The sequence below is a fragment of the Schistocerca piceifrons genome, chromosome 4, assembly GCF_021461385.2.
Source record: "Schistocerca piceifrons isolate TAMUIC-IGC-003096 chromosome 4, iqSchPice1.1, whole genome shotgun sequence".
Classification (NCBI taxonomy): Eukaryota; Metazoa; Arthropoda; class Insecta; order Orthoptera; family Acrididae; genus Schistocerca; species Schistocerca piceifrons.
The window spans coordinates 205,086,925-205,113,707 of NC_060141.1; positions in this window are offsets into that span (position 1 = coordinate 205,086,925).

Consider the following 26,783-nt stretch of genomic DNA (forward strand, 5'->3'; position numbering starts at 1 on the left):
GCCAATGAGCATCACTGTGTGTGAGTCGCGGGGGGAGGGGGGGGGGGGGGGGGAAGGCTGATAACGCAATCTGGGGAACGCCTAGCACGATTCATATGTCCCCCGATCCGTCCACTACTGTGGCAGTCCCGGGCACTGTCCGCACTGAGGTTGACTCCTCATCTGTGGTCGTTCCAAGATGTGGCCGGCAGCGAGACTTTATGAGGGACAGATGGGAGGGGCTCCACAGATCGTCTGACAAACAGGTTTCAGGCACTATCTGTGGCTGACGAAGTCCCAAAGCTAGATGAAGTAGAACACCCTATTCCAGAGGAATCCTCTCGGCCTGCAAGGTCTGAGCATTCACAGAGAGTGGGACTGCTATTAGATGGGAGCTCCAAAGTTAGGCGCGTAATGAGGCTCCTTAAGGATATGGCAGCGAAGGACGTGAAGGAATCTAATGTACACACTCCGGGCGTACTGGGGGGAGTCATAGCAGAAACGGCTCGTGTTGGAATCTATGATGTGCGTCGATATACATCGGAAGAGATTCTTTCTATTTTCGGGCGGCTAGCTGAAACAGTAAAGACTACCAGCCTTGCTTGCAAGAAAAAGGAGGAACCCACCATTCGTAGTATCATCGACAGTACCGACCCTAATCCTCTGGTACAGAGCCGAGTGAAGGACCCGGATCATAGCCTCAGACGGTTCAGTGACCACGTAGGCTGCAAGTTCCTCGACTTGCGCCATTAAGACGGGGGAAGGGGGGTTCCATTCCACTAAATAGGTCAGGAGTCCCCTACAAGCAGAAAGCGGCTACAGTGGTATCGGGAGCTGGATGGAGGGGTCTGGCCGGTTGTTTTTAGATTGAAAGGTCTTGGGAAGAAAGGGTTTCCGTTTCAAACTGTGCAGGACGAACACAGGAAGAGGATGGACATAGGAACAATCAATATTGCCGCTGTAAACTGTCGTACCTGTGTTGGAAAGTTATCAGAGCTCTAAGCGCTAACATAGAGCACTGAATCTCAAATCGTTACAGCTACGGAAAGCTGCCTAAAGCCGGGAATAAATTCAGCTGAAATATTTCCAAAGGACCTAACCGTGTTCAGAAAGGTTAGATTAAAAACAGCTGGTTAAGCACAGTTGGTGGTGGAGTGTTTGTTGCTGTCACAAGTAATTTACCATGTAGTGAAACTGAGAGAGGAAATTGTTATGAGTTATTTTGGGTAGAGGTTATACCTGAAAACCGAAATAAATTAATAATTGGTTCCAAAAGGAACCCTCCGACTAAGATGACACAAGTGCTGAACAGTTCAAAGAAAACTTGAGCTTCATTTCTAATGGCACCCCACTGATACTCATGGTGACTTCAATCCATCCTCGATATGTTGGCGAAAATACATGTTTAAGTCTGTGGTAGGCATAAAACGTCGTCCGAAATCGTGGTGAACGGGTCTTGTCAGAAAGCTATTTTGAACTACTTGTTCACGAGCCCACGCGAAGAGTAAATGGTTGCAAAAGCGTACTTGACTCTTAGCAACAAATAATCCTGATCAAATAAAAAGCGTCATGACAGATACAAGGATGAGTGACCGCAAAGGCTGCTTCAGCTAGAATGAATCACGTAGCACCAAACCCAAGAAAAATAAACACAAGGTACGTCTACGTAAAAGAGCAGATAAAACTTTGCTTGACACATTCCTAAGAGACCCTCTCCTCTCTTTCAATTCTATACAAGCGTACACCAGACGTGGTTTGAATTTACAGAAATAATATCGACAGCAACTTGGAGATACATAGCAAAGAAATTAATAAGATATGATACTGACCCTTCGTGGTACACAAAACAGAAGTATGTTGCAAGAGCAACGTAAAAAGCGCGATACATTTAAAAGAACGCGAAATCCCCAAGACTGGCGAAGTCTTACAAAAGCTCGACATTTAACTCGAACTTCAATTCTAGACGGTTTTAATAGTTTCCAGAACGAAACTCTGTTCAGAAATCTGGCAGAAAACCGAAAGAGATTTTGGTCGTATGTAAAGGACAACAGCGGCAAGACGCAATCAGTATCTTCTCCGCGCGGTAACAATTATCATGCTATTTACGGCAGTGCCACTAAAGCATTGTTACTAAAGACAGTTTGCAGAAATTCCTTCACAAAATAATGAATCACCTCCAACTAAGCCATTTAATGACAAATAGCACAGATTCATAACCACCGTTCTGGCTTTGCAAAATTATATATCATTACGAAGCAAGGACGGCTTGTAACCAGTAAGAGTAGTGTTAGCTCCACAGAATACCTCGAGTGCTATTAATCCATCCTCGATATGTTGGCGAAAATACATGTTTAAGTCTGTGGTAGGCATAAAACGTCGTCCGAAATCGTGGTGAACGGGTCTTGTCAGAAAGCTATTTTGAACTACTTGTTCACGAGCCCACGCGAAGAGTAAATGGTTGCAAAAGCGTACTTGACTCTTAGCAACAAATAATCCTGATCAAATAAAAAGCGTCATGACAGATACAAGGATGAGTGACCGCAAAGGCTGCTTCAGCTAGAATGAATCACGTAGCACCAAACCCAAGAAAAATAAACACAAGGTACGTCTACGTAAAAGAGCAGATAAAACTTTGCTTGACACATTCCTAAGAGACCCTCTCCTCTCTTTCAATTCTATACAAGCGTACACCAGACGTGGTTTGAATTTACAGAAATAATATCGACAGCAACTTGGAGATACATAGCAAAGAAATTAATAAGATATGATACTGACCCTTCGTGGTACACAAAACAGAAGTATGTTGCAAGAGCAACGTAAAAAGCGCGATACATTTAAAAGAACGCGAAATCCCCAAGACTGGCGAAGTCTTACAAAAGCTCGACATTTAACTCGAACTTCAATTCTAGACGGTTTTAATAGTTTCCAGAACGAAACTCTGTTCAGAAATCTGGCAGAAAACCGAAAGAGATTTTGGTCGTATGTAAAGGACAACAGCGGCAAGACGCAATCAGTATCTTCTCCGCGCGGTAACAATTATCATGCTATTTACGGCAGTGCCACTAAAGCATTGTTACTAAAGACAGTTTGCAGAAATTCCTTCACAAAATAATGAATCACCTCCAACTAAGCCATTTAATGACAAATAGCACAGATTCATAACCACCGTTCTGGCTTTGCAAAATTATATATCATTACGAAGCAAGGACGGCTTGTAACCAGTAAGAGTAGTGTTAGCTCCACAGAATACCTCGAGTGCTATTAATCCATCCTCGATATGTTGGCGAAAATACATGTTTAAGTCTGTGGTAGGCATAAAACGTCGTCCGAAATCGTGGTGAACGGGTCTTGTCAGAAAGCTATTTTGAACTACTTGTTCACGAGCCCACGCGAAGAGTAAATGGTTGCAAAAGCGTACTTGACTCTTAGCAACAAATAATCCTGATCAAATAAAAAGCGTCATGACAGATACAAGGATGAGTGACCGCAAAGGCTGCTTCAGCTAGAATGAATCACGTAGCACCAAACCCAAGAAAAATAAACACAAGGTACGTCTACGTAAAAGAGCAGATAAAACTTTGCTTGACACATTCCTAAGAGACCCTCTCCTCTCTTTCAATTCTATACAAGCGTACACCAGACGTGGTTTGAATTTACAGAAATAATATCGACAGCAACTTGGAGATACATAGCAAAGAAATTAATAAGATATGATACTGACCCTTCGTGGTACACAAAACAGAAGTATGTTGCAAGAGCAACGTAAAAAGCGCGATACATTTAAAAGAACGCGAAATCCCCAAGACTGGCGAAGTCTTACAAAAGCTCGACATTTAACTCGAACTTCAATTCTAGACGGTTTTAATAGTTTCCAGAACGAAACTCTGTTCAGAAATCTGGCAGAAAACCGAAAGAGATTTTGGTCGTATGTAAAGGACAACAGCGGCAAGACGCAATCAGTATCTTCTCCGCGCGGTAACAATTATCATGCTATTTACGGCAGTGCCACTAAAGCATTGTTACTAAAGACAGTTTGCAGAAATTCCTTCACAAAATAATGAATCACCTCCAACTAAGCCATTTAATGACAAATAGCACAGATTCATAACCACCGTTCTGGCTTTGCAAAATTATATATCATTACGAAGCAAGGACGGCTTGTAACCAGTAAGAGTAGTGTTAGCTCCACAGAATACCTCGAGTGCTATTAATCCATCCTCGATATGTTGGCGAAAATACATGTTTAAGTCTGTGGTAGGCATAAAACGTCGTCCGAAATCGTGGTGAACGGGTCTTGTCAGAAAGCTATTTTGAACTACTTGTTCACGAGCCCACGCGAAGAGTAAATGGTTGCAAAAGCGTACTTGACTCTTAGCAACAAATAATCCTGATCAAATAAAAAGCGTCATGACAGATACAAGGATGAGTGACCGCAAAGGCTGCTTCAGCTAGAATGAATCACGTAGCACCAAACCCAAGAAAAATAAACACAAGGTACGTCTACGTAAAAGAGCAGATAAAACTTTGCTTGACACATTCCTAAGAGACCCTCTCCTCTCTTTCAATTCTATACAAGCGTACACCAGACGTGGTTTGAATTTACAGAAATAATATCGACAGCAACTTGGAGATACATAGCAAAGAAATTAATAAGATATGATACTGACCCTTCGTGGTACACAAAACAGAAGTATGTTGCAAGAGCAACGTAAAAAGCGCGATACATTTAAAAGAACGCGAAATCCCCAAGACTGGCGAAGTCTTACAAAAGCTCGACATTTAACTCGAACTTCAATTCTAGACGGTTTTAATAGTTTCCAGAACGAAACTCTGTTCAGAAATCTGGCAGAAAACCGAAAGAGATTTTGGTCGTATGTAAAGGACAACAGCGGCAAGACGCAATCAGTATCTTCTCCGCGCGGTAACAATTATCATGCTATTTACGGCAGTGCCACTAAAGCATTGTTACTAAAGACAGTTTGCAGAAATTCCTTCACAAAATAATGAATCACCTCCAACTAAGCCATTTAATGACAAATAGCACAGATTCATAACCACCGTTCTGGCTTTGCAAAATTATATATCATTACGAAGCAAGGACGGCTTGTAACCAGTAAGAGTAGTGTTAGCTCCACAGAATACCTCGAGTGCTATTAACGTTTAAACTTAATATATACTGCGAGGTGGTGCGTTTCGCCTGCGCGAGCAAAATATTTAATACTTGACTTCGCGTTACTGCATGCCGAGCGAAGAAAAGTAAGAAAATCGGAATGTGTCTGGTCTTTGTTACGAGACAAGATAAGGAGAGGACGTGTATGAAGCGTGTGCAAGGAAACAGTCATTGTTAGCTGGCATATTGTGTTTTTTGAGATTCACAAGCGACGATGTGTCACGTTAATGTGGAGTTGAGTAAGGGCCATAATACAGTCTGTTGCATGTCAAAGGCAATTGTGTGTATTATGAATGAAAATGTGTGACTAGAGCCTCCCGTCGAGTAGACCATTCGCCGGGTGCAAGTCTTTCGATATGACGCCACTGCGGCGACTTGCGAGTCGATGGGAATGAAGTAATGATGATTAAGATATCACAACACCCAGTCCATGAGCGGAGAAAATCTCCGACCCAGCCGAGAATCGAACCCGGACACTTTGGGCACTTAGGATTGACATTCTGTCACGCTGACCACTCGGCTACCGCGGGCGGACATTGTGTGTATTTAATTTTGATAGTAGGATTGTGTGATGAACTGTTATGTACTACAATCTTGTATAGGACTTCGAACATTTGGTGGTCCATGTTTGCTGTACAGCCTGCATCAATAACACGGTGAAAAGCATAGAGAACGTTTTCTCTGCTAAAACGAACTCATTTCACTCTTAGACAATCATGGAATGTCCAAATGCGATTGGTAGTGTTCCAATTCGAGAAGATCCTATAGAAGTTTTCTTTCTCTTACATTTCAAGAATTTCACAGGCAACCATCGGAGTCGGCTACACCACGAGAGTAACGAAATTACGTACCCTTGGGGGTTGTAGACGCCGATCGAGATATAGTCCTTCACAGAAACACGGACAGAGACACTACGCACACTATAGTCCAGTAGCAACGAGTTTAATATTACCAGCTTAAAACATTAATTACTTCTTTTGAGCAGTAACATTATAAAAATGGCTAAAACCTGATAGGACCTAGAAGGAGTGAAACATAGACACCGTCAACTATTTCATGACCAAAAACAAATTAATTCATGATTATACAGTTATATGTATTTAGTGTATATATTGTGATTTGTTATGATAAAAGTGTATTTTATGTAATGTATATGTACTGATGTGCTTTGTGTAATTTCATGTACGACTGATGGAATCATTCTATCTGAGCTACATCCGACACAGACAGGCACTACAACACGGGTGCATCACATGTGAGCTTCATGCGGTTCTACTCTGCAGTAAAGGCAAGCAGAAGAATGACATGCTAACTTATTGCACGCATTAGTCTGGTCTTTGTAGATAACGACTTGGTTAGGAATATTTGTAGATTTAGTTATTACATGTGTTTTAGTATATGTCGAGTGACATATGTTTTCTTATTGATGTGTTCACAATTGTGGATAGATATTCTGGGGTATAGAATCTGATGTGAATTTTTGTGGGGTAAAGCTAAATTGAGTCCAGAGTAAAGTAATTAAAAGAACAGTGAACAACTGAATTCTTATGGTTAAAACCAGATCACAGTTTAAGATGCCGAGGGAACAGGAAGTGAATATGCAGCTCAGTGGGGATGAACAAAACCCAGGGCAAATGGTAGATGCTGGACGAGGAGAATCCAAAGATCCTATGGCTGAACTCTTCAACCAAATGAAACTTTTGATTAATACCTTAGCTAGTTTAGCTGCAGAACAGTCTCACATGTCTGCTATTCAAATGTCTGCTACGCAAGCGAATATTTCGACAACAGTTGAAAATTTAGCTTCGGAACAGTCCATCATGTCTGCTACTAAGACGAAAGTGTTTTCTGAGCAAACGAATATGTCAGCTGTGCAGGTGGCTATTTGTGCAAAAGTAGAAACCATAGATGTGGAACAGGCAAATATAGTGGGTAAACTAACAAGTATGACCATCACTGTGAGCAATTTAGCTACAGAACAGGAAGAGTTAGCCTAAAAAGTAAAGGGTATAACAAGTAAAGTGAACGAACTGCTCACAAGGGCATATTTTGTTGAAGTATTAGCTGATGTGAGTACTCTGACAAATGAACAGACAGAAATCAAGAAAGAAAGAAATAGTATGAAGAAAACTCACGAACAATATACGATCGAAATAAACAGAGTAAACAGTGAAACTGAAACCATGCGGTGGGGACAACAAACGGTAGAAGTACACGTACAAAACTAGACCTCAACAGTAAAGGAATTAGCGTCCGGCTGTGAAGGGCGAATGGAACAGAAGTCCCAAGAATAAACACAGCAGTTTAAGCAACAACTAGACGACTGGGTAGTGGCTAAGGAACAGCAGGTGATATTGTCTGTTAATAAAGCTATCAAGGAAGCAGTAGAGAATATAGTGAGTGAAAGCCTATCGTTATCTCGCCCAATAGATCAAGAGTTCCAGAATGAAATTTTCACTCTGCAGCGGAGTGTGCGCTGATATGAAACTTCCTGGCAGATTAAAACTGTGTGCCCGACCGAGACTCGAACTCGGGACCTTTGCCTTTCGCGGGCAAGTGCTCTACCATCTAAGCTACCGAAGCACGACTCACGGCCGGTCATCACAGCCTTACTTCTGCCAGTATCTCGTCAAACTATACGGAAGCTCTCCTGCGAATCTTGCAGAACCAGCACTCCTGAAAGAAAGGATACTGCGGAGACATGGCTTAGCCACAGCCTGGGGGATGTTTCCAGAATGAAATTTTCACTCTGCAGCGGAGTGTGCGCTGATATGAAACTTCCTGGCAGACTAAAACTGTGTGCCCGACAGAGACTCGAACTCCGGACCTTTGCCTTTCGCGGTCAAGTGCTCTACCATCTGAGCTACCGAAGCACGACTCACGCCCGGTCATCACAGCCTTACTTCTGCCAGTATCTCGTCTCCTACCTTCCAAACTTTACAGAAGCTCTCCTGCGAATCTTGCAGAACCAGCACTCCTGAAAGAAAAGATACTGCGGAGACATGGCTTAGCCACAGCCTGGGGGATGTTTCCAGAATGAAATTTTCACCCTTTGGAAGGTAGGAGACGAGATGCTGACAGAAGTAAGGCTGTGATGACCGGACGTGAGTCGTGCTTCGGTAGCTCAGATGGTAGAGCACTTGCCCGCGAAAGGCAAAGGTCCCGAGTTCGAGTCTCGGTCGGGCACACAGTTTTAATCTGCCATATTTCATATCAGCGCACACTCCGCTGCAGAGTCAAAATTTCATTCTGGAAACATCCCCCAGGCTGTGGCTAAGCCATGTCTCCGCAGTATCCTTTCTTTCAGGAGTGCTGGTTCTGCAAGGTTCGCAGGAGAGCTTCCGTAAAGTTTGGAAGGTAGGAGACGAGATACTGGCAGAAGTAAGGCTGTGATGATCGGGCGTGAGTCGTGCTTCGGTAGCTCAGATGGTAGAGCACTTGCCCGCGAAAGGCAAAGGTCCCGAGTTCGAGTCTCGGTCGGGCACACAGTTTTAATCTGCCAGGAAGTTTCAGATCATGAGTTGAAGGAAGTTCGCGAGCAGATAGGAACCGATGAGGAGTTATACATAATTTGCAAACGTGTACTCGAAGGATTGAAGAACTACCGGGGGGGGGGGGGGGGGGCGGCTACGGAAGAAGGAAAGAAAGCCAGCCCACAGTGGAGATCTAAAGGTAGGAATCAGGAATCGATGTGTAATTATGGGGATGATGAGCAGTGCCCAGATACAAGGCCAAATCAACAGATGTAAGGAAGTATGTCACCTATGAGTGATTACATCAGATCTGTCATGGATCTGTCATCGGTGATTACAAAAAAATTCCTCCGGAAAAGAAGACATTAAAATACTGTCTTATTTATCAAACGATTCAGAGGAGTCTTACCACGAGCTTGGTCTGATCGACAGAAAATGGAATATGTATCAGGATACATCCAAGACGATGGTAGCCTGTACGTGACTGACGTAATAGACAAGTGTCACACCTGCGAATAATTTGAGAAGGCATTCCTCAATAGATATTGGACAAGAGGCATTCAAGAGAGACTGAAGAAGGACGTACATAACCCGGAGCCCTTCTCTTACCGAAACGGAAACTGAAGGAGATACTTCGAAAAATATTTGAATAAAGCAAGACATTGGGATTAAACAAAAAGTCGCAAAAGTGTGATAATGATCATCAAAGCTCAGCGTCAGCTGGAGAGCAGGGAAAAACTGCTGCGTGTGTCAGAAGATAATCTGGAAGAATTCATGTCTGCGGTAGATTGAATCGATTTGCTACAGGAAGAACAACGAGGAAAAATAATTACACAAAGATCCTGTCAAATGAAAAGCAGGCAGATAGGTTATAACAGTAATAACGGAAGAATGAGTGGAAGGCAAATGGATAATTTTCATCGAACCAATATGAATAATGGTTACAGCAATGGTTCAAACTGTATGATCAGCGGAACAACGGAAGAAATTATGAGCAGAATAGAAACAGACAGGGGCGATTTATTTTTTAAAGGAGGTACAATTCCGCATATAATGACCATAGAAATCAAGGACAAAGTAATCATACCATATACGAGGCGAGGCAAAGGCCAACAAAGAATCAAGCCTGGCGAGAACAACCACCGGTCATAGTCGAAGCAACCGATGACAACAACGAAAATTGAATCCGACCAGACTACTCCCCAGAGGTCCGCTCAATAAAAGAGTAAAGGGAGGCATGCAATCACCTGTAAACTGTTTTAGATACAACGGTGGAATGAGGATCACTGTGGAGTTAACGAAAGGAATAAATCCTGGGGAACAAGTTTCTAATAGAGTGCCAGTATCAGCGATCCGTGCCGAAATATTAGGCATACCATTCAGAGTGCCGAGCGGTTCTAGGCACTTCCGTCCGGAACCGCGTGACTGCTACGGTTGCAGGTTCGAATCCTGTCTCGGGCATGGATGTGTGTGATGTCCTTAGGTTACTTACGTTTAAGTACTTCTAAGTTCTAGGGGACTGATGACCTCAGATGTTAAGTCCCATAGTGCTCGGAGCCATTTGAACCTATCAGAGTAATCTTGGAACCGGAGTTTCGATAAATGCGATCTCCAACAATTTATTTAAACGGCTATCCCAGACACGAAACTGTAAGATCATTGAGCCTTAGATACCCACTCGCAACCAGTTCGGATACAAACTTTGCTATACGTAAGAATAGGAAATACAGCGATAAGATGCGTGTTCCTAGTAATTATAAAATTAATAGAAGATTGTATCATCGGATTAGATAATATGAGGGAGATGGACTTAAAATTGTACTTCTCGTCCTATAAGGTCAGTTTTTGTGATAATGAGGAAATGGCACAAGTTGATCTTATCATGGAGGAAAGGAGCATTGGAAATTAATGTCGTGGGCATGGCATTAAGCTCATTAGAAAAGAAAGGAGAATTAACGTACACAAGAGGTAAAGGATATCAAGATACTTGGGATAGCAGAACAAGTGGAAGAAAAGGCAAAGGAAGCTGATGGATTGGCGAACGAACAAAATTATCTGTAGATAGATCTTTTAGAGAAATATATCCAGGTTTTTGAAGAAAAGCCAGGAATTATTAAGGGATTTTCATGCTATTTGGAGGTTTTTCCTCATAAGACACATTGTAATAAATCATATCCAATTCCGCCGAGATTGAAGAAATCAGTAAGTGAAGAGATAAACAGGATGATACACTGGAACCTGACAGAATCATCGGTCAGTCCATATCGCAGTCGGCTGTTAGCTGTACCCAAAACAGAGGAATTGACGTTTCAGAAGGAAGAAAGGAATGAGTGGGTGAAGAGCCTACAAAAGGTGTCACAGGGTAAGCCCACCTGGGAACAAAAGATTAAGTTGGCTTTAGTGAACATGGCAAAAAAAGCCAGAAAGAGAAAGGTAAAATATGAGAAAAGTTAAAGACAGTACCAACTTCTGCTGCAGGCGATAAAGTGTTGTTGGGCAATCATCCATAGGCATCTTTATTCAAGAAGAGGAATAAGAAATGACAATTTTATTTGCTGGACCGTTTAAAATAATGATTCCAAATCCTGAGGCATATCTAATGGCCTACCCAGCGAAGGGAAAGGTGAAGGGACTCCATCCTCATCATGATATTCAAAAGTACTATGCGAAGTGGAAATTAGAATTAGTCCAGCCTCTAGTAAAGATTGTATATATTAAAGAGATTTTATTTCATTGAATTTTTAGGTCTAGGTAGGTTCAGTTAGATAAGTAAGTGTACTGATGTTTGTTGTCAGCAGAACCTTAGGGCTCAGAAGGAGAGCTGATGCTTATTATATACTGTTATGTGTATATGAATAACTTTTGTGTTTATTTCCAGAATGAATTTTAATTTTGTATGTGATCATGTTCTCGATTTAGTATAAATAGTAATGTAGTTCATGAGTGATAGTGTCAGTACGTACTGAAAGCAAGTATTTTGACGGGAAATGAGTCCAAGTAGCTCCGGACATTGAACTTCATGCACCTATCAGAAAAGTATGCAAAGGGGGAATAATTTTTCTGGGTATACTAGATAACAAAGAGCAGGGATGTGCTTGACATTTTATGGTTGGCTTTACTACAATCAGGTGGACCATTCCTATATAACCGAATTTTCAGTTTCATGTATAAGGTAAACTAATTGTGACTGAGTTCTATTAGATTCGGATGCTAGCGAGAAATTACCATGTATTGGTGGTTAAATGTTAGTATTCATCATCATCAGTTATCTGCTATATTAGCAGGTCCTTTGCCTCTCCATTTTCTGCGACCCATTGCTTCCTTCTTAAGGCTGCTGTATGTTGTACCGTCCATCATGTCATCCAGTATCTGGAATCTCTTCCTTCCTCGCTTCCTTTTCCCTTCTACATAACCTTCTAAAACTGTTTTTTCAGTCCGTCATTCTTTCTTAATATATGCCCAATCCAATTTCCTTTTCTTCTCTGTATTACATCTAGTAACTGCCTTTTCTCTCCCACTCTTCTCAGTACCTCTTCATTTTTTACTCTGTCCATCCAACTTATTCTTTCCATCTTCCGCCATGTCCAGCTCTCAAGCCGGCCGGTGTGGCCATGCGGTTAAAGGCGCTTCAGTCTGGAACCGCGTGACCGCTACGGTCGCAGGTTCGAATCCTGCCTCGGGCATGGATGTGTGTGAAGTCCTTAGGTTAGTTACGTTTAATTAGTTCTAAGTTCTAGGTGACTGATGACCTCAGAAGTTAAGTCGCATAGTGCTCAGAGCCATTTGAACCATTTTGAACCAGATCTCAAAAGCCTCCAGCCTTTCTCTGTCTTTTTTCCTCATAGTCCACGTTCCAGCGCCATATAGAAGAACACTCCATACAAGACATTTTATGAGTCTCTTTCTGAGTTCTCTGTCCAGACCGCTGCAGAAGATTCTCCTTTTCTTATAAAACGCCTCTTTTGCCATTGCTATCCTTGTTTTAATTTCTGTGGTGCACTTCCAGTCGGTGTCTATCCTGCTTCCAAGATACTTAAAATTTTGCGCCTGTTCTAGTGTTTCTCCATTCAGCACAATTTTTATTTCCTTATTTCCTCCTATAGCCAATACTTTTGTTTTATTTGTGTCAATTTTCATTCCATATTTTTTTCCGTTAGTTGCAATGGTGTCCACCAAATCCTGTAATTCTTTTTCCCCTGTGGCTTGAAGGATCATATCATCAGCAAATCTCAAGCACCCTACTCTTCTTCCTCCAATTTCTACTCCTTTGTCATCTAATAAGCATTGGTCAATCATATTTTCCAAGTACAGGTTGAAAAGAGTACGTGATAAACAGCATCCTTGTCTTACTCCTTTCCCTAGTCTTATACAGTTCGTACTTTCTCCTCTCACTTTAACTGAAACTTTTTGATCAAGGTACAATGAGTTTATAAGTCTTCCGGTTTTCCAGTCCACTCTCTTTTCCCTCATAATAGTCGCCAGCTTGTCCCAAACCACATTGTCAAATGCCTTTTCTAAATCGATGAAGCACATATATAGGTCTCTTCCTTTTTCAATAAACCTTTCTCCCAAGATTCGTAGGAGCCCTATTGCATCTCTGGTGCCCGTATTCCGTCTAAAGCCAAACTGCTCCTCGCCGAGATTCTCCTCTATTACTTTTTCAACTCTTTTATTAATTATTCTTAACATCACTTTGGTTGTATGTGAAATGAGGCTGATTGTCCTGTGCTCGCTGCATTTCATGGTTCCTTGTTTTTTCGGTAATGGAATCATTACTGTTGTCAAAAAGTCCTCAGGCCATTCACCACTGTCATATATTTTATTACATAACCTCAATATTTCTCTTATTCCATTGTGGTTCAAGCATTTTAGTATTTCTCCCGGTATTGTATCTGTACCTACTGCTTTGCCATTTTTCATTGCAGCAATGGCAAACTTTACTTCTTCCATTATGATGGTCGGTCCTTTCTCTTCATCACTTACACTGTTGTGTGATTCAAGTTCCAGAGTTTCTGGTTTGCTATTTGTGTCATATAGCTCTTTTATATATTCTTCCCATCTCTGGAGGACATCGTCACGATCTTTGTACACTACCTCTTCGTTTTTACTCAAAATTTCCATAGTAGCACTTCCTGCTCTGTTTTGTTCCCATGTCATAGTCTTTACTCTGTTGTACAGTAAGTCGTATCTTCCCTTCCTGTCCAGTTCTTCAATTTCATCACATTCCTCTTCGCAGTTCGTTATTTAACCTTCGGAATATTTTTCTTGCATCTTCAGCATTCTTGTTTTTCAATTTTCTTCTCTCCTCCATCTTGGAAATCATTTCTTGTGTGACCCATGGTTTTTTTGACCTTTTCCCTTTTACATATCCTATATTCTGCTGTCCTGCTTTAATGATTCCTTCTTTCAGCATATTCCAGTACTCGTTGGCATTATCAGGTGCTTCTTTGTCTCGTAATGTGTTTAGAAAGTCCCGAGACAGCATTTCTGTAATTTGTTCTTTGTTGGACCTTATCTTCTCTAGATCCCACTTCTTCACCATTGTCGCCTTTTTCAGTTTTTTCATTCTTATTTCTATTTCTGCCATAAGTAAGTTGTGGTCACTATTAATATCTGCACCTGGTAATGTGTGCACCTTCTTGATTCCATTCCTGTATCTTTCTTCTACCAGTATAAAATCGATTTGGTTTCTATATTTATCCCCTGGTGATTTCCAAGTGTAGAGCCTCCTCTTACGGTTTTTGAACCATGTGTTTGCCGCTATCAGCTGCCTTTCCCTGCAGAAGTCAATTAACCATTCATCTCTGTCATTTCTCTTTCCAAGACCATGACTGCCTACTATGTTTCCCTCTTTCCCTTCTCCCACAATGGCGTTCCAGTCTCCCATTACTATTTTGCAGCATTTTTTATTTTTGTCCATTATTCTCTCTATTACATTGTACGTTTCCTCTACAATTTGGTCATCATGTTCTGAAGTTGGCATATACACCTGGACAATCAGTAAATCTTTATGTGCTCCTTTCAGCCTTACACCAATAATCCGGTCATTTGCATAGTCTACATATTCCACACATTTAGCCAATTCCTTTGTCATAATCATTCCTACTCCATTAATTCCTTTTACTTCTCCTCCTGAGTAATAGAATACATATTCATCTGACTGCAACTCTCCATGTCCATTTCATCTTACCTCAGCAACTCCTACGAGGTCCATATGATTCTTTTCCATCTCTCTTTTAAGGTTTTCTAGTTTTCCTGCTTGTAGCAGAGTTCTGACATTCCAGGTACCAATTCTCGTTTTGATTTTTTGCCTCCTTTCAAGTTGTCCCCCCCGGAGATCCGAATGGGGGACTATTTTACCTCCGGACACTGATTTAACATGAGAGGAAGCCATTTTTTTTTTTTGCATAAAATGGAGACTGCATTATGCAGGGAAGATAATCTGCGGTGGTATTCCGTTGCCTTCCGCAGTTCTGGAGGCCGCCCCTAACATGGGATACAGACGCCTTTTGCAGCCGCCCGCTCCGGGTCAGACGCTGCATGAGAAGTATAGGTTGGAAAATGAAAGACCCCTAGCCCTCGAAACCTAATAGCGTCAGGGTCGGAAAAGAACAAGAGCTGGCCGAGGGTGGCAAGATAGGAAAGATAAAAGTGAGGAGCCTGCCATAAGTAAGTGGAAGCAATGCCAGGACTCAGCTCGGGGCCCCGTGGTTGCCAGCCACGTATCACTAGGTGTGACTTGAGCAAAATGGACTTCCAGTGCAGCAAGTAAAGTAATATGACATTGTAAGTAAGGGAATATATGACAGATTAAATTACGTACGAGTTTATCGAAATATAAGTGCAGTATAATGTGCGTGCCCTCGGACAACCTATGACTGTTGATAGGGCACAATCAATGCACCGTAATTAGGAACATAATGAAAATTCAAATCGTGTTCAGACTGCTCCACGGTGTGATCCGATGAAAATGGGATATAACACCAGTGACATTTAACAGAAGTGTTACAGTCTGAAAGAATGGTTAAAGATGAACAAGGAAAAGCTCGATCGGAATCTATCGTGCCAGTGCAGAAACATGTTAGCATTCCAATCCACTAACAATTTCAGGGCCAAGAAGAAATTCAGAGTAAGGGGTCAGAAGACTCAGACTGGTCATTCTGTTCCCGATGCGAGCCCATAACCGCCTAGTCCACCACGAGAGACAACCCAATCCCGATCCATCGACTACGCGGAGGCAGTCGTGAGGGGGAGGGTCATCATTCGAGAGCAGCCCGCACTGCAGCGCACAGTTTCCCTGCGAGATCGACCGACGTCTCCTAACTTCTCTGCAATAACTAAGAGTGAAACAACTGAGTAAGAAGACTGTAATTTTAATTTATAAATTTCAGACAAAGATACCAAAATGCGACATGCAATTCTTTGCCCGCAGTGGCTAGTGGGAGTCAGAAATCGTTCAGTAGATACATTGAATGACGTTTATATTGTTATGTGTTTAAATTTTATCTATATCGCGAGGTGGTGCGTTTAGCCTGCGCGAGCAAAATTTTTCGCCTTGAATACGCGTTGCTCCATGCCGAGCGAAGAAAAGTAAGAAAATCGGAATTTGACTGGACTTCGTTACGAGCCAGATAACGAGAGGACGCGTATGAAGTGTCACATTGTGTAATTTGTGTTTTTCCAGATTCTCAAACGACGTGTAACGTTAATGTGAAGTTTAGTAACGGCCATAATACAGTCTGATGCATTTGAAAGGTAATTGCACGTATTCAGTTTTTATGAAAGGATTCTGTGATGAACTGTTATGTAGTACAAGCTTGTATAGGACTTCGAACAGTTGGCGGTCGATGCTTGCTGTAGAACCTGCATCAATAAATAACATAGGCAGCTGTCGGAGTCGGCAGTATCTTCAACACCCCGAGAGTAATTTGTCTACGTATACAAAGTTACGTGCTCTGTGGAGGTCGTTGACGCCGGTCGAGATATAGTCCTTCACAGACATACAGAGACACAACACACACTAATCCAGTAACAACGACTTTAATATTACCAGTAATTTCTTCTGTTGAGCAGCAATGTTATACAGGTACTAATGGGGAATGTCTTATTCCACATTTTTATATTTCGAAGACTTTTCTGACTCCGGTCCTCACAAGCTACTTCGAACTAAATAGAGTTCGTCTCAGTTGTGTGACTTGATTCGTCACTTCCTGTCAGAAAGATAGGAGCCCTTCGTAAGCGACAGAAAGTCATCGAATAAAAATGTCGGGTGTTCATTAAGGAAGTGTCACAGGCCGTCTCTTGTTCCTGATCTACAAAACGATTGAGGACACAATCTCAGCAACCCTCTTAGACTGTTGGCAGATGATTCTGTCATTTTCTATCATGTAATATCATCGGCATCCGTGGGCTATGTGTAGAGTCTTTGAGTAAAGACCGTAACGTCCTCGGTCTAAGGTTAAAAACCCGCCACCATTTAAATTTCGCAGTCGAGGACTTCCGGCATTAGAAGTCAGCCTCATTCAGCCTACGATCTCGTCAAAGAGGTCGGAGGAGTGTACAGAGGTTCAGGGCATTCTCCTGTCTTTGGGATTGCTAACTGCCCCTAAAGACGGAAGAATCAGCAACGATGAGGATGCAGAAGGCAATGGAAACCACTGCATTAAAGACACATAACGTGTATGCACAGAATACGTGGCCTGTAAATGGAAAAGTGTCATGATGATGTCTCATTGGCAAAAGATTCCGGAATAGCTCCCCATACTGATCTCCGGGAGGGGACTGCCAAAGGGGAGGGGGGAGAGGGGAGAGAGGGGGGAGAGAGGGGGAGAGGGGGGAGAAAGGGGGAGAGGAGGGAGAGGGGGGAGAGGGAGGGAGAGGGGGACAGGGGGGACAGGGAGAGAGGGGGAGAGGGGGAAGAGGGGGGAGAGGCTGACCGTGAGAAAGAGTTTGAATAAACAACTTAAGGATAATGTTCTACGAGTCTGGGCGTGGAATGTCAGATGCTTGGACTTTATAGGGAAGTTAGAAAATCTGAAAAGCGAAATACAAAGGCTCAGTCCAGATATAATAGTAGTCAGCGAAGTTAAATGGAAAGGGGACAAGGTTTTCTGGTCAGATGAGTATAGGCTAATATCAACAACAGCAGAAAATGGTGTAACAGTGTAACCTCTCCACACGAAAAATTCGGTATGGAATTAATTACATCTTGGAATGAGAGTATGTGTGTGTCCCAATCAATATGTTTTTTATGGCAGTAAATTCTACACAGTTTACCAATTTCTTTCATTAATCGTTCACAAGGGTTCGAAGAAACATGGTACCTGGATATACGTATCGGAGAAATATTTCTAGCTCGTAACATACGTGTCCATATAGCAGATCGAAACTGTGGGCCATTGTCGGAAATTGCTTGCAACACATGCCCTACATGAAATAAAAAATGTTTTACAAATGCTTTCAAAACAGTTTTAGCAGTAGCTTTGCGTAACGGAATGAAGGTAACAAATTCTGAAGTGAGTTCAACAGCGACAAAGATGCAGCAAAAACCTCTATTAGTTCTGGGAATTGGACCAAAAATGTCTACAGCGGCCATGTGTCTTAATTTAACAGGTACAATGGGACGTAATGGAGGAATATGTGAAGTCGTATCTGATTTAGCTTTCTGGCAGATTTTACATGACGCTAAAACTCGTCGAATACGTTTCTCTATGTTGGTAAAATAACAGTTCTGTCTCAGTATAAGAAAACATTTTCTAGCTGCGTAATGTGCGTAACTTAAATGAGTATACCAGATTAATTTGTTAACAAGTTCGTCAGGAATGCATAATAACCAATTGTTGCTGTCAGGATGAGAGCGGCGAAACAGAATGTCATTGCGTACAATGTAATGGTTTCTAATGGTGACATTATTCCTATCTTGCCAAAGGTGTTTAATCTCTTTCCATACGTTGTCTTTATTCTGCTCTTGTGCTATGTCTTGTAATGACGACGAAATGAAATTTTCAAATGCAACTTGTACATGACGCTGGAATTTGCTTTGCAGAAGTTGGTTGCGATGTCTTGCTGATTGTTGCTGAGAGAACGGGATAGTGCATCTGCTACAATATTTTGTGTGCCGGGAATGTGAACAATTGTAAAATTAAATTCCTGTAGATAAAGTTTCCATCTGCTTAATCTGTCGTGTGTAAATTTAGCCGAAAGTAAAAATTGTATCGCTCTATGATCTGTGTAAACTGTAGTATGTCTTCCATAAAGAAAATGCCTAAATCTGGTAAAAGCCCATACAACACATAATGTTTCAAGTTCTGTAACAGAATAATTGCGTTCAGCAGGTGACAGAGTACGACTCGCAAAGGCGATGTTTTTAATTACTGTAGAACCTTCCTCTTCAATTTCCTGAAAAATGTGTACGCCTAAAGCGGTGTTAGAACTATCGGTGGCAATGGAAAAATTTCTGATAAGATCTGGGTGCGATAAAAGTGGTGCATTCAACAAGGCATGTTTCAGGTTCATAAATTCAGAATGTGCTTGCTTATCCCAAGACCAAATAGTGTTTTTACCTGTCAGTTGACATAATCTAGGGGTGTCTAAAGCAGAGTAATGAATAAATTTACGAAAAAAGTTAATTAAACTCAAAAAGCTGCGTAGTTGTTTCTTCGTCGTAGGAGCAGTAATGTCACGTAAAGCCTGAAGTTTTTCCGGGTCAGGCGTAATGCCTTCTGCTGAAATTACATGTCCAAGAAATTTTATAGAAGTTTTACCAAAGTGCGATTTACTGAGATTAACTGTGAGTCCTTGTGCACGAAAAGTTTGCGACAGTTGTTCAAGAATCAGATTGTGTTCAGTCCAGTTAGCTTCTGCAATAAGAATGTCGTCTACGTACGTTGTAATTCTGTCTTTAAGCTCTGTCGGTAGTATTGTATTCAAGCCGCGAATAAAAGCTGCTGAGGAAATTGTTAAGCCGAACGGTAATTTACAAAATTGATAACAGTCACCAAAACAGAGAAATGCTGTGTACTTTATGCAGTTCGGATGGAGCTGAATTTGCCAAAATCCCGATTTCAAATCTAATGTGGAATAAATAGCAGTACCATGAAATTTCTGTAGAAGTTCTTCTAGTGTCTGTGGGCGATCTGTTTCATTAATAATAATGTCATTGATGTGACGCGAATCAAGTACAAGGCGAAGTGAACCATCTTTTTTCTCAACAATATGGAGCGGGTTTATGTACGGACTAACTGCCGGTTCAATAATTCCTTGGTCAAGCAAAGCTTGCAATTCTATCTTAACTTGTTCTCTATGAATATACGGAATGGGATAATGCTTGGCTTTAAATGTGTCGTGCTGTTTAACTTGAAATTCATACATGAAACCGGACATAGTACCAGGAACGTTGTCAAAAACTGGAGCTTGCTGTAAAAGAATTTTTGTAGTTCCGTGCGTTCGTCGTCTGTATTTGCACTACTCTGTTTAACTTTATTAGAAATCGTCTGTATAACGTCATACTCAGCTTCGTCTGGAGTATTATAGTTGTGTACGTACGTATCTGTGAACAATGTGGAATTACAGTCTATGTTACGTGATGCGGAAATGACCTCTGTACGATTAATTGTTTGTTCTTCTGCAGATAAATAATGCTGAAATTCTAAAGCCAGTTGTACATTTTCATCCTTCAACATTAAAAAGGAATTCTGAAAGTCAATAATGGCATCGTGTTGTACCAGAAAATTCGTGCCTAAACTAATGTCTGTCGTCAATAACGGAATAATCCAAAAATTTGAGTGAAACGTATGACCTGCAATACAAAATGATAAATGTGTCAGTAATTTCACATCTACTCCTTTACTCGATACTGCTCCTTTTACTTTCGTTTTGCCTAATGGTAACGTAGGATAGGTGTGCCCTTTTTACACTCGTTGAAAGTTTCTTCATTTATAACTGACATAGGTGATCCAGAATCGATTACTGCTGAAAATTTCGATGATCCAATTTTAACTTCGATGACAGGGTGTGAAATGGTTTTCTGAACAACTGGTCTTTCCTGCAAAAGAGTGTCTCGGATGTCGTCAAAAGTAATAACATTTTCGTGAACAACATTCTGTGTATCTGAAGTATTGCTTACGTTGCTGGAAGATGCAACCTGTGCTGTATCTAGTCAAATTCGATATGACGTGTTATTATTTTCAGGAGGATGCTGTGGCATTTCCACTATTTGTACTGTTCTATTATTTCTTCCAGACGTATTACGTTCTGGATGATACCTACTGTCTGGTTCATTCATGATTATATGTTGTTGCTGATGTTCTTGCTGCTGATAAGATCGACTGTTATTAAATGTACGCTGAGAATTGTGCTCATTATTTTTACGTCTGTCATGATAGTCATTTCTATACGGTGCATTCCGATAGGAATTGAAATAGTGTGTTTTCTGTACGTACTGGTTTCCTTGTTGCGGTGCGTTACTATTTGTTGGGGCTGAGACTATACGTGCACGCGGCGAAACATTAAAGCTAGGTTGACCTTGTACATTACATTGTTGGTTACGTATGCTAACCGGTTGGTTTTGTTGCTGTTGTTGGGAAAAACCTCTATTGTTACCAAAATGTGGTTCCTGTTGCTGATAATTTTGACGATACTGATAATTAAAATTTTGTCTGTTATTAAAGTTCTGGTAGTTTTCGTTCCTGAAGCGTCTATTGGCTTTGCTATTGAAATTGCGTGGCTGGTCGTAATTGCTGTATGTTTGTTGACCTTGGTTATTATATGACAAATTTTTGTTTGTAAAGGAATAATCCGATTGCTGCACTTCTAAAAGCTGTAACAGATCTCTGAATGCAGAAATATTTTCTTTCTGTTGACCCGTTAAAAGTTACATTCTTAATGATCGTGCAAATTTTGAAATACATAATTGAATAAGTGCAGATTCACTGTATGGTTCACTTAAGTACTGGTTTTGTTGGACCATGTGTTCAAAAAATTGTGTGACACTGGGAAAATTTGAGTTCTCATAATTCGGTAAACTAATTAGTTGATCTTTAATACGCTGATAGAAAGGCATTCTGAAATTCTTCTACCGAGTAGCATTGTCTCGCGATCGGTCTCATACGAGTTGCCGGTTTGCCTTCCAAGAAACTGCAAATAAATTCAAGTTTATGTGTTACGGGCCAAGTCGGTGGAAAAGCAAAGCAAAATTGTTGTATCCAATCCAAGGTCTGAATCTGTGTTCTGTCATTTTTAAATACTTCAAATTTTCTCAGTGATGGAAAATGTTTGTAATCAAAATTATTGTCTCTGTACGTCTGAACAGGTTCAGCATTGTATGAGAATCTATTTGCCTGTGACTGTTCGGAATCTAAGTCACGTACTCTCTGTAAATTACTCAAATTATACCGGCTGTGTGAGTGTGAGAAATGTTCGGAATGTTCCGTATGCTGTGGCGTGTTATTAACTGAAATATTTTTTATCTCTGTCACTTCTTGTAGTAAAGTTGACAATTTTCTGCGCAATGTATTATTAGACGAATCTATCTCACTGATTGTCTGCTGTAAATTTTGGAATTCAGGTGTTTGGTTAAACGAAATCGATGAAGTATCGTCTGATTTGTTGTCATTATTACTTTCAATAACATCAATACGACTGGCCAATTCATCATATTTTTCGGTCAGTATTTTTACCTGATCATCGTTTTTATTGTCAGAAGCATTAATCTGTTTTTGTAATTTACGTGTGGTTTCGTTCAATTTTTTAATGTCAGCTTTGATGACATCAGAATCCTGTGTTAGTTCTAATTGTTCGAGTCTGTCGGTCACTGTCTGAAAGTCTACCGTGTGTGTGTCTGTTTTTGTTTTAAGATCGGAAATTTCATCACGCAATTCGGTGTTCAACTGTTTGATAGTGTTAATTTCGTCTGATACAGTAGCAATATTGTTGTCTAGGTATGTTTTTGCTTTCGTAAACTATTTACGTTTATCTTCCTGTCTCTGTGTGGTAATTGTTTCCATGACTTGTCGTTTTACTTTATTTTGTTCCTGTATAAATTTACGGAAACGCGTTTCACTGTTTTGTAGGTGGTGATTAAAACGTTCGTCAATTTGACTGTTCTGTTGGTCGAATTTCAGAGCATTGTTTAGCGACTGCACTAATTTCGTCTTTAAGTTATTCTGTTGCAGCTGTTTGCATATCCCTTAATTCTTGCGCAACAGATCTAATTTCTTCACTACTTTTCCTAGCACAAGCCCCAATTTCCTCACGTAATTGTTCTTTAGTATCATGACATTCCGCAGCAACGGCTGTAATCTGTTCACTAAGCTGTCTGGAATTGTTGTCTAATTTTTCATTAAGGTAGTCTTGTTTTTCATTAAGTTGTTTGTTCTGTTCACTAAGTTGTCTGAAATTTTCATTAAGGTTGTCTTGTTTTTCATTAAGTTGTTTGTTCTGTTCACTAAGTTGTTTGAAATTTTCATTAAGGTTGTCTTGTTTTTCATTAAGTTGTTTGTTCTGTTCACTAAGTTGTTTGGAACTGTTGTTTTGTTTTTCATCCATTTGTCGTAAAAATGCCATAACTTGATCCCAGCCAAAGTTATCGGCTCTATTCTCTGTGTTATTTGATGTTGTACCTGCAAATGTCACGTTTTGTGTAACCACTCGGTCATTTTGTGATTCTTGAAAATGTTTGACAATCAGATGTGCACTGTTAGTCACTACCTCGGAATCAAATAAATCTGTCCTACTTTGAGTATACTGTTCATTTTCGTTGGAAAAATTTGTCTGTTCATCACGTAAATCCTGCAAACCGGGTGTGTCAAGCTGGGCAGCTCTCATTGCAACGAAACGCCCCGCGTCATCAATTGTCGTTAAATTAACAGAGGACACAATCGAATTCGTTTGTTCATCACTAGGGTAAAGATCATTACAAGTAGTCGGTACGCACTGATTGTCTGTAAACGGAGGATTGTCATCATTACACTGCATGTCGCAAGTACTATCGGTCAAGTTATTTGAGTCGGCTATTTCACTCATTATACATCGCGATGTACTGTTAACAGTTTTTCGCGGCATTTTTCACTAATCAAAATTATTCACAAATGAAACAAACACAATGCAAAAATGCAACAAACACAAATATAACAAAGAGCAACAAATTGCCGATGATCTGTGGAAGAAAGAGTGATAAATTAGTAAATGCGTTGCGCCAAATGCTAATTACATTTAAGTAATTAAGAGCAGATATATGACTACTTCTCAGCAGATTCATAAAGAAATACGATCCTGGCCGGATGTCGCCAAGTGTAACCTCTCCACACGAAAAATGTTAAATTAAAAATGGAAATGGAGCCAAGCGTAAACTCCTCAGAAAATTGATAAATGGAAATTGACCATAAACCACACAATAATATTAATTAAATAATGAACCATGAACGAAATATAACCTCCCAAAAAAAATAATAATATCTGGTAAATTTTATAAGGACAGCAGGGCTGACCTTCGGCCCTGTATTCTGAATAACAAAAGAAAAATTATTACCTCAATAAATACTGCAACTATATCTGCTCTTATTTATCGACACAGCTTCGTGCAATGCTGGCGTATATTTTTTTTTATTCTTGGAAGGAATGCATAGGAAATATTCTTTAAATTGAAATGAATGCTTTTTCTTCAAAAGAGTGGAAAAATTCTTTAAATTGAAATGAATACTTTTCTTTAAAAGAGTTACTTTATAAAAAAAATTATTATTGGAGCATTTTTTTCCGAACAAATTAAATTAAAATTAACATACATTATTAAATATGCGCAAGGCTGCTTCTTTACCTTCTACAACAACACTCATACTCCAGAGTCCTGACCAGAGTCGCGACCAGAGCACACAGCCGACTCCCGCCGACTATTACCGTCCACTCGCTACTGTATCCGACCGACTACAACTGTATCCGACTGACTACTACTGTCGACTCGCGTAGACTAGCGCAGACACGCGACAAGCAACAACTAACAATAAACTACTCTCTGGTCAGAGATTCTGTCATGCCTCGCCCATCGCCGACGAAGCATACACCTTACAACAGGAGTAGGATTCGTTATGAATAGTACGGTTTGGCAGAAGATATGTTACTGTGAACAGTTCAGTGATAGAGTTCTTCTTATCAGAATCGACAGCAAACCAACACCAACAACTATAGTCCAGGTCGCAAGTTGAAGATTAATAGATAGGGAAAGCATGTGACCATATTGAAAAGGTAATGAAGTACGCAAAGGGAGATGAAAATCTAATAGTCATGGGGGAATGGAACGCAGTTGTAGGGGAAGAAGTAGAAGGAGAGATTACAGGAGAATATGGGCTTATGGCAAGGAATGAGAGAGTAGAAACACTAATTGAGTTCTGTAATAAATTTCATGTAATAAAAGCAAATACGCTGTTCAAGAATCACAAGAGTAGGACTTATACGTGGAAAAGGCCAGGTAATACGGGAAGATTTCACTTATGTTGCATCAGGCAGAGATTCCGAAACCAGATACTGGATTGTAAGACGTTTCCAGGAGCAGGTATAGACACAGATCACACTGTAGTAAACATGACGTTTAAGAGATTAGTTAGGAAGAATCAATACTCAAAGGAGTGGGATACAAAAGTACTAAGGAATGCCGAGATACACTTGAAATACTCTAAGGCTATAGATACAGCAATAAGGAGTAGCTCAGTAGGCAGCATGGTTGAAGAAGACTGGACATCCCTGAAAAGGGCAAACACAGGTACAAAGAAGTTAACTGAGAAGAAACCATAGGTAACAGAAGAAATACTTCAGTTGATCGAAGATAAAAAAAAGTACAAAATTGTTTAGGGAAATTCAACAACACAGAAATACAAGTTGCTGAGGAATGAAACAAATAGGAAGTGCAGGTAAGCTAAGACGAAAATTAGAAAAGAAATGATTGCCAGAAGGACTGACTCATCATACAGGAAAGCCAAAACAACCTTCAGTTAAATTAAAAGCAAGTTTGGTAACGTTAAGGGTACAACGGAAATCCGACTGTTAAACACAGAGTAGAGAGCAGATAGACGGAAAAATAACCATGAAGGACTCTATGAGGGGGAAGATTTGTCTGATCTGGTAGAAGAAGAAACAGGAGTCGATTTAGAAGAGAGTGGGGGACCCAGTATTAGAATCAGAAATAAAGAGAGCTATAGGGGAGTTAAGACCAAATAAAGCAGAACGGGTACACAATATTCCATAAGAATTTCTAAAATCTTTAGGGGGGGGGGGGGGATTGGCAACAAAATGACTATTGATGTGGGTGTGTACGATGTATGAATTTGGCGACATACCCTCTGACTTTCGGAAAAACATCTTCCATACAATTCTGGAGACAGCAAGAGCTGACAAGTGTGAGAATTACCACTCAATCAGCTTAACAGCTCATGTATTCAAGTTACTTACAAGAATAAATACAGAAGAATGGAAAAAAAATTGAGGATGCGTTTGATGACACGTTCGGCTTTAGGAAACGTAAAGGCGCCGGAGAGGCAATTCTGACCTTGTGGTTGATAATGGAATGAAGACTGAACAGAAGTCAAGACACTTACATAGGATTTGTCGACCTGGAGAAAACGTTCGCACGATGTTCGAATTCTGAGGAAAATAGGGGTAAGCTATAGCTAGAGAGGAATAGTATACAATATGTACAGAAGCCAAGAGAGAGTACTAAGAGTGGACGACCAAGAACGAATTGCTCGGATTATAAAGATTGTAAGACAAAGATGTAGCCTTTCGCTCCCACTCTTCAATCTGCACATCGAAGACGAAATTATGGAAATAGAAGGGAGTGGAACTAAAATTCAAGGCGAAAGGATCTAAATGATACGATTCGCTGATGACATTGCTATCCTGACTGAAATTGAAGTATTACACGATATGCTGAATGGAATGGTCTAAAGAGTACAGAATATGGACTGAGAGTAAATCAAATAAAGACAAAACTAATGAGAAGTAGGAGAAATGAGAACAACGAGAAACTTTACAAAGTATTGATCGTCACGAAGTAGAGGAAATTAACTAATTTACTAATTACGCAGCAAAATAACCAATGACTGACGGAGCAAGGAGGACATCAAAAGCACACTAACACTGCCAAAAAGGGCATTCCTGGCCAAGAGAAATCTAAT